The sequence below is a fragment of the Cebus imitator genome, unplaced genomic scaffold (assembly GCF_001604975.1).
Source record: "Cebus imitator isolate Cc_AM_T3 unplaced genomic scaffold, Cebus_imitator-1.0 Scaffold562, whole genome shotgun sequence".
Lineage (NCBI taxonomy): Eukaryota > Metazoa > Chordata > Mammalia > Primates > Cebidae > Cebus > Cebus imitator.
Window position 1 is genome coordinate 705630 of NW_016107877.1, and position 9562 is coordinate 715191.

Below are 9562 nucleotides of genomic sequence, written 5' to 3' on the forward strand. Positions count from 1 at the left end.
AAAAAAAAAAAAAAAAAAATGCACTTCAGTTTTAGAAGGAAGCAAAAGCTATCTCAACAGGTGAAAGAAAGCCGACTCTCATGAAAGTGGGAAGGGAAAACTCTGCTTCTATAGGTATTGTTTCTTTAGGAAGCCATAAGGCTAAAATAACTGGTTATAATCCAGAGTATTGAGTGTTTTTCCTGATACTCACTTGTCACATGATTTAAGGCAAGCCTGTTTGTGTCTCTGGGACTCAGTTTTCCCATCTGTACAATATTATTCTCTGGCATCTTCACTACAGAGTTTAAAGCATTCGCCATATGTTAACCTCTTTACTTTTCACAATTCTGTAAGAGTCGGGCACGGATACATTGCTTTTCGGCCTGAAAGGAAAAAGAAGAGCAAAGAAATTGTGTGGATTGCCTACAGTTGCAGTATAGACGGGGTAAGAATTTACATTGTTTATCTTAATGCCAAATGCTATTGTTTCCCAGAAACTTCTCTGTCAAAAAAAAAAAATTGAATTATTAAAGTAGAAATATGGCATCTTTCTTGCAAGTCATTTGACTTGGGTATTTAAATGAAGTTAGGGGATTTGAAAACCCAATCTAATAGAAAAACATTAGTCAGAGTTTAACATTATACATATATTTCATACTTGGGGCTTACCACCTTGAAACACTATTTTAATCTTCACTCTTACCTTGTGAAATACATTATTAGTCATTATTAGTTCCATTTTACAGCTGGAGGAACTAAAGAAGAAAGTTCAAATGGCTTCTCTGGGGCCACAGAGGAAGTCAGTACTACACAGGAGAATTCTTGTATTTTCTCTCTCTTTTCCTCACCCAAATAGAGAAAGCAGGTTTTTCTGGAGAAGTTCTCACATCTGCAATCATTCATGAAACTAGAGGCAAATTCACATGGCATTAGTTTTTGGGTACAGTCACAGCTATAGCATTTCTAAAACTGTAAACATAAAAGCAAATGTAAGCTCCATATTGGAAAAATACCCTTGAGGTTGTGTTTCTCTAATTGTAGTCACTGGGCTTCCAGGAATTTGGGAGCACCCTTAAATCATTCACAGACCATGACACTTCTCTTATTCATGAATTAACTATATATTGGTAGTATTCAATGAAAAGCTGATGTCTTTTCATGTGAACCCTAGCCAAAAATAATGCTAGGCTTCCTGATGATTCTCAGGATGTGTGGTGTACGGTAGTGAAGTGTGTGTGTGTGTGTGTGTGTGTGTGTGTGTGTGTGTCTGTGTGTGTCTGTGTGTCTGTGTGTGTGTGTGTGTGTGATGTCAAGTAGACATTTGCTGAACATTAACAGTGTATCAAGCACTGTGCCTACTTGTTGGAAAATAGAAGTAAAAATCTCCTTCCCCTCGAAGAATTTAGCATTCAGGTAAGAAAACAAAATACACATATATACTAGGCTCTGGTAAAACCTAGAGTTTAAATATGTTATTTTTAATTTTGCTTAACCCCATATTTCTTTAACTTTTGGAATCCTGAATTTTTCTTCAAGAGGCACCTAATAATAATGCCATTATAATTAGTACTTTTCATTTAAAAATTAATTTTTTAATCTCTCAATCAATATTCAGGTTTAGCATTTCCTAAAAGGCCATGTTCTTAAGCTTTCTTATAAAACAATTACATCATCAAGATGCAAATAAAGACTTCTTACTTTCCATTTATATTCAATTATTTTATGTTAAATTTGGGCTTCCTCTCTGCCAAGTTCTATTCTGTATGGTGAACATATAAAAAGGAATCCAGCATGAGCCCTGCCCAGTAGTATCATGGAAGAAAGACATGTAAACCTCTGAATGCAATACAGTGAAGCGAATGCTGGTTGACACACGTAAAATTTGTGACCAGCGCCTGGAAACCAGCCATGCTAACTAACACGAGGGGGTGCACAGAGGTGTGCTGGGTGAAGGAGGGGTTTATGGAGGAAGTGATGTTTGAGCAGCTCTGAAAGAACAGAAGGTCCCCAAGGTGAGAAGAGGATGAGGACTTTTCCAGGCAAAAGGAGAAGCAAAATGGCATGATTTGGGAGTCTCCTGGGGATATACCCATCAAGAGAAAACCTCCTGAGAAGGTCTAAAAGTGGGGCAGCGTCTACAGGGGGCTTTGCACAGCAGCCTGCGTCGACACCACACTGCTTCAGCTAACGAAATCTGCTGCTAGCATCTTCTGCTCTAACCTGCGAACACTGAGATACCTTTAACTTCTTGCCTGTTTTCCCTTCTTCCTCTGCCAAAAAAATGGTAGTGTCTGCTTCCAACTTCTCAAGCACGTGAAAAAAAGACCTTGAGCTCCATCAGTGCGTAAGACCAGATAAACAGCAATACAGTGTTGGTGTCACCTTTGTCAGACTCATGGAAGAGCCTCCTTAAGCAATACATTATCATCAACATTCCAGGGTATAGTTGCTTAATATGTCCTAGCCACATCTCTGATACCTCTTCTTTCTGGTGTTTATCCTTTGGCTGTTTCGCTGTTTGTTAGCATTTATGCACACAGTGGTTGTGCAATTCTACTCCTTCACCTGCTGTTAGTTCTTGTGGTGATAAAAGGTACAACAGAGGCGTGCAATAAAATTTGGAAATAATCTGTGGACCTTTAGTTTTTAGTGTGATCTATCTCACAATTGACACGTGTGTTTTATTTTATGGAAAATTAATATTACTTTCAAAATATTTCTTCACAGTGTTTTTTGGTGAAAAGCATTTTTAAATAGTCTTCACAATTGTTGAATGGCTACTGTTCTGATGAGTTTCTTGAGCAGTAAGAGAAGTCTCTACAGCAAGCAGTCTGCTGTTTTGAAATTATTTGCAAGGGAAAGTATTGTGTAAAGATAATTATGTTGTGGCTAAAGAACTATCTTAGGCTAAAGTCCTTGAACAAAGAACAGTTATAAACATGTCTTTGTTTGAAGTTTTGTGGTGAAATAATCATTGGCAGCTTATGTAGATATGCCTTGATTGATAACTATCCTATGTGTGTTTTGTTTTGTTTGAGACACAGTCTCTCTCTCTGTCTCTCTCTCTCTCTGTCTCTCTCTCTCTCTCTCTCTCTCTGTCACTCAGACTGGAGTGCAGCAGTATGATCACAGCTCACTGCAGTCTCGACCTCCTGGGCTCAAGCAATCCTCCCATCTCAGCCTCCTGAGTAGCTGGAACTACAGGCATGGACCATCATGCTCAGTTAATTTTTCAAACATTTTTTGTAGGGACAGGACCTCCCTATGTTACCCAGGCTGGTCTCAAACTCTTGGCCTCAAGCAATCTTCCTGTCTTGGCCTCCCAAAGTGTTAAGATTACAGGCATGAGCCATCATGCCCAGCCTCTTTGAAAATATTTTTTAAATGTTCAGCATTTGCTGGGTAATAAATTACATTTTTTAAAAATCCACATTGATGAAAGTCATGTATTCACCCAGCAGATATTTATTGAGTTGTTTCATCTGCATACACACAGATATAAATGCTTGATACATCATTTTTAAAACAAGTAGTGAGTATAATTACTCAAGGGGAACTTAAGACTGATTACTGTTGACAAAGACAAAATCATAATAATATGTTACCATATATTGAGCAATTACTATCAGGCACATACTAAATGCCCAATGTATATATTATCTCATTTAATCCTTTTAGTAAGCCTTCAGGGTAATTTCAATAATCCCTTTTTACAGGTAAGGATTCTGAGAGTCAGAGAGATAAAGAAATTTGTCAAAGTGTGTTAGAGCTGATACACAGAACCAGGTTTTGAACTCTGGAATATCTATTGCCAAAGGCTTATCACTTAACCACTATCTTTCCATTGTCTTCGGAAATATATTTGCTAATAGGACAACTACTTACTGCAGATGCTTAACCCTGGTTGGTAACATAGTAACACATCATTTTACAATGTACAAGATGTGTAGTCACTAACAACAACATTTGAGGCAGGTGTTTATTAACTCTTCTAGAGCTGAGTAAATTGAGACTTAAATAAATGAAGGGACTTACCTAAAGTCATACAGCTAGCATGAGGCAGGATGAAGAGCAGAAGTCAGGACCTACTCCTCTGCTGTTACAACTTTATCACCACTCTGTACTGCAAAGCAGTAGGAAGAGGTGATGGGAGGTTTGTCTTTCAAAACACATACACACGCACTCCACAAGTAAGGAGGCACTACTACTTTGTGTTAATAAAATAATAATTTGAATTAAAATGCTTCTCAATTTTAATTTTATAAAAATTTAGCAGCAATTAAAACCATTCATTAGCCTAACAATAAATACCAAAAGAATCACATATTTATAGTCCTTATAAAATATTAATAATGATTATCAAAAATATATTTTTCTTAGTTTTGTGTATTTAATAGCCTTTCAAGGGCTGTAGATAGTTTAGAATTACAGATAATGATTTTAAATCTTTTTCACTATAAGAAAACAAAGCAAATAAAACTAGTAACTCATTATCTACCTGTTTTAATCTAAAAACGGATACATTTTCCAAAATGAATTGTTAATGAAAACTCTGAAAAGGTAATGAACCAGGAAGAGACTTTTGAATCTTGTTAATTCTTGAAGTTGAAATTTTTAAATTTAAAATGGAGAGGAAAGAGTAAAAAACTCTATCCCTCTGAAAGATGTTTAGAAGATATCATTCAAAAAGTCGGTGCCAACAACAATTTATACATAGCATGAAGAGCAACAAATTCCACTTCTGTGGTTTGTATCTGGAGAATAAAACAAGTCAAAAGGAAAAATTCCAAAGAAGGTTTAAATTTATTCTCCAACCTCAGAGCCTAGTTCAAGTTTGCCTGTGTAGTTTTATTGCTTAGTTCACACACAAGAATTAGCACTGGGGATCCTTAAAGCCTGTTTTTAAAAAAAAAAAAAAATCTTTGCTCCTGGTGTTGATGCAAGAAAACACTCTTTCTCAAATTCAGCATGTGATTATTTGCTTCCTCACAAGTTCAAAATGCGTGAAGAGAGAGAGGAGAGTGTATTTAAAAAACAACATCCTTCCACCACATTTTAAAATGTTGCTTTTTCATCAGTGACAGGGAATTCGGGGCTTCTAAAAACAAAGAAACATAGTGGTATCTTTCAAATTAGTCAACAGGAAATTTAGTGTCAAATTATGTTCATAACCAGATTACCCATGGAGTTGCTTTCTGTAGCTACTTCTTTATAGGGAATATATATATATATGATTTAAATTTTAAATCACCAAGATTTAACATTGATCTTTATTACATAAAATCCCATTGAGGGGGAAAAACTCTTACTATGGCATTCCTTCAGGGATAACTTTTTATAGTTGCAACCAGATACAATATGATTTGCCTATAAGGTGAAAGCTACTACTATATTTTACCATCTGCATTATATATTACTGTGAAATTTTATTAAAGTTATCTTGAAATAAGTGCTAGAATAAGACCAATTGTTTAATCAAAGAAAACATTCAGAAATCTAATAGTTTCAGAAAGGAGAAATGTAAGGTATAAAACGTACATTTTGCTAGAGTCATATAACAGAGTGATCTGGGAAAGAGCATGAAAATTGCCAAGGAGTCTAGGAGTTCACGAATCATGTGTTAAACTCCACGATAGGTAGAATCTCAACATCCTGACATGACCACATGAACCAGTTGTAAATATCCCATTTACATTAGCATTTGAACTTTATCTGATACCTTTCCACACTTCAGAGGCCACTGCCAATCAAACTAGTTCTTTAAAATGCATTAGCTCTTTTTGTCTTGGTCAAGTTAATAAAAGTTTTTGCAATTTTGCACTTGGTAGCATCCACAGTGTAGCACAGGTTTGAGATTAGAAAAATGTTAGGATTCTTTCATTTGCTTCTTGAAACAGACATGAGCTCCCTAATCTGTGTTTTCATTCAAGTTTTCTCATTTCCAATTATTTTATCTTAGCATTGTTTTATATTTTGCAGATGAAAATTTTCTTCTTGACTTAACATTGTCAATAAAATTTACCTTATATATAAGGATTTCAAAGCTATCTTCTAAACTGGAAAGTACTATTTATATTCCTCAAAATTTGCCATCCCAAAAGTTTTTTTTTTTTAATTAAAAGGTTCAAAAAAACAAGATGCACCAATTTTCCCACTTTAAATATTTTCAATGACTCTAATGTTTAAATGATTCTTAAAAACCATCCCAGCCCCCTTTCAGCTAACCCTCATCTCACCACCTACTCTGGAGTGGATGTAATGAAGCTGAGATATTGGGGTACAACATCTGGCAAGGACTTGGGAATTACAATTTTCTTTTACAACTGAAAACCATATCCCGGTCAGGTCTCAGTGGGGTTTAATGCTGTCAGAGCACACAGGGTTTGTTTTGATCTGTTATGGAGGAACACACATAGCTTTCAGTTCACACTAATAACATCCCTGTGTCTGGTATACACCGATCCAGAGGCTCCTAATTAAAGATTGGAATTAACCAAACACAGTTTCACTACAAAACATGTGAAACTTATTAAAACTTATAAGTAACTGCTGATTCTCAATACAGGCAAAACTAAGGAATGTGGGAGTTTTGTGGGTTACTTAAGCCAAAAATTTTAAAGCACATTCAAGATGCCTCAGGTCTGCCCACTCAGTACACAATGTGTTAACATAATAGAAAAATGTGCAAAACTTTTAAGATTATTGAAACCAAGAGATGAAAAGAATTTAACAGGGAAGCAGCCCATTTCCTTCACCACGGTTAACTTCCACTGTAAGTCTTTGGTCTAACAAATACTTATATTTGCAGTTGTTGGAACAATTACCTTACCATTTTCTCACCAGAAAACTGTTTGTTGATTTGGTAATGAAAGGGAGAGCTGGAGCCAGTGGAAGATGGCCAGAGGTGGTGAGTTTCAGCAGCTAAATTACATAACTCAAAATAAGACTACAGATTGTGTTTATTTTTAAATTTTTTATTTATGTGTAATATATAAACAGAATAGTGCGTATTTCATGAGTATACACTTTACTCACAAACTGAATCTATCCATGTAAGCAGCACCTAGACCATGACACAGAACATTATCAGCACTCTTACAAGTTTGTTTGTTTTTGTTTTGTTTTGTTTTGTTTTGTTTTGACTTAGCACTATCTCTCTATTCACAGTCAGCATTTACATCTTGCCTTTATCATAATTAGAAAGAATGGTGAAGCCCTGAATCCGGAAAGCAATGGAAAATGACAACAGCCAGTATAGAGTTCTTTCTGCTTGTGGTTTTGACAAGTCTACTAGGTCCCAAAATGTTGTATGACACCAACTGCTCAAGGTAGATTATTCAAGAAAGGCAGAGAAGAGGGGAACAAAACATTTCAGTTAAAGTTCTTTCCCTAGGAGGTGCACCCAAAGCTGTGGTTTATAAAAGTCATGAATGCACTGCACTTTGGGGGCTAAGATCTCAGGTTCTACAGTTAAAGAGATTCCAGCTCTTCAATTTACGAGCAGGGAGACCTAGTCCAAATTATCTAATCTCTCTGAACCTCAGTGGCCTCATAATCTTTATTTAGATGCATCAGCCTCACTGAGTTATTGAGAAGATCAAGTAAGATCCCCTACAGTTGTACGTGGAAAGGGCTGAACACAAAATAGTAATCAAAAAATGGCATTGATCATTATTATTGAAATGATCAAAAAACAGGGTCATTCATTGGAGAAGTAAATCTCCTAGTTTTCTCTTCCGTTGAATATCAGTTCACCCTCTGCTTGTGGGTGTTTTGTAATCTGTCTCTTAGTGTGCTCAAACTAATTTTAAGACTAAAGAGTAAGTGACTGTCTTTGGTGAAAGATCCAGTGTACTCCATCCCTTCTCTCTTCTGGATTTACATAATTTAGGAGATATTTAAACAAATATCTCCTCACATGTATTCTATACCAGTTTTCAATTTTTAGTGTGCATAAACATCACCCAGATTTCTGGTGCCTCATACCTAAATATTCTCCTCTAGCTGATTTGCAGTGAGGCCCAGGAATTCCATGCTATCAAGCAGATTTTGCCTGAAGTCAGTATCCAGGTTGCTCTGACATAGGTGGTCCCTAGGTCACCGTTTCAGAAATGTAGACCCTCTGAGTCTTGGGACCTCCAAGATGATAAAGAGCACCTGCTGAACCAGAAGAATGTTCACTGATTTGATTTTCTGTGCTTAGTAGACAGTATCTACAGCCAATACTTTGCAGACATTAAAGGAATTTCCCAAGGAATGAAAAAGAAAATTCTCCAAACGTGGGTAGCTGGCCTTCATTTCAGGTAAGTCATTTGCATGTCATTAAAAGTCCTAAGCAGAAATTAGATGTTAATGAAATTAGTTGAATCAAATCAATGCAACTTCAAAATTCATGAGAGCAAAAATAAGATTTCTGCTGATGTATAAATGTAACATTTTTCTCATTATGGTTTTCTATTCCTTGAGCATATTTCTTGGCATCTGACATTCTCTATATTTTGGCGTTTTCAGTTCTTATTTTTTCTCTAAAAGTAAGCTCATCAGCACCACAGCCCAAGACAGTTTTATAAAATATTTTATTTACAGGTACACAGGTGCAGACGTATATATACTGAGATAAGCATAGTGCTTTGCTGAATGAATAACTCTTTCTGGCTTTCACATTTTCCTCCATTTTCTCCTTTTCCAGTGGCATAATCAGCACTTCATTCAGTGCATATCAAATCATGTCCACATTTGTTTAAAAGATCTATCTTTTCACTAAGGTCAATTATAGGTCTTTCTACAAAACAATTTGATATTCTTCAGTAAGACTGCCATCCAGATTCTAAGTTTAGTTTCCTTTGGTTGAGCACAATACACATTTCTATAGGACCTACTATGTGCCTGATTCTACTAGGCTGGATTGGTTATTTTCACAAGCTGATTGGCTAATGAAAACCACATTGTGTTGAAGCACAAGCTGGAATGAGGACAAGATGACACTTATCTCAAACAAAGAAGCACCAGTAGCAAGTATGAGCTGTAGATAGATAGATCACTCAGCTCCTAACATATTTGAATTTGCTTGCATGTCACAGATCATTTTCAGTTGCCTTCCTATACACTCCACCCACAGTCCTGCCCAGAGAGCACAGTTGTTGGAAACTGTTTCCTGACACAGTGATAGTCTGTCAAATCCTGGCCCAGGATCTGACAATGCAAAATCTGCCTGCCTTTCTAAGAGGACCTGAGCAACCTATTTCTGCAAAAGCACCTGCTGAAGTAAAAAAGAAAAGCTTTAGGGCTGGATAAAAATAGATCAATATTAGTGCTTGTCCTGAGAAGATGTAAGGATGATTGTGTGATTTTTTTTTCCCCATGCTCTTCAAATTTTCCATAGTTAAAATGTAACTTTCATAATTGGAAAAAGTAACTTTTAAAAAGTAAATAAGGAAAACAGTATCTTAAATTGAAGTGTCCTACCATTAGAAGCTATAGAATAGAGTCATTGCAACTGGTGCTATTATCAGATATTCTTATTTGTATTTTAAATTCAAATGCGTATTAAATTCAATAATGCAGCCACTTTGAAAAAGGA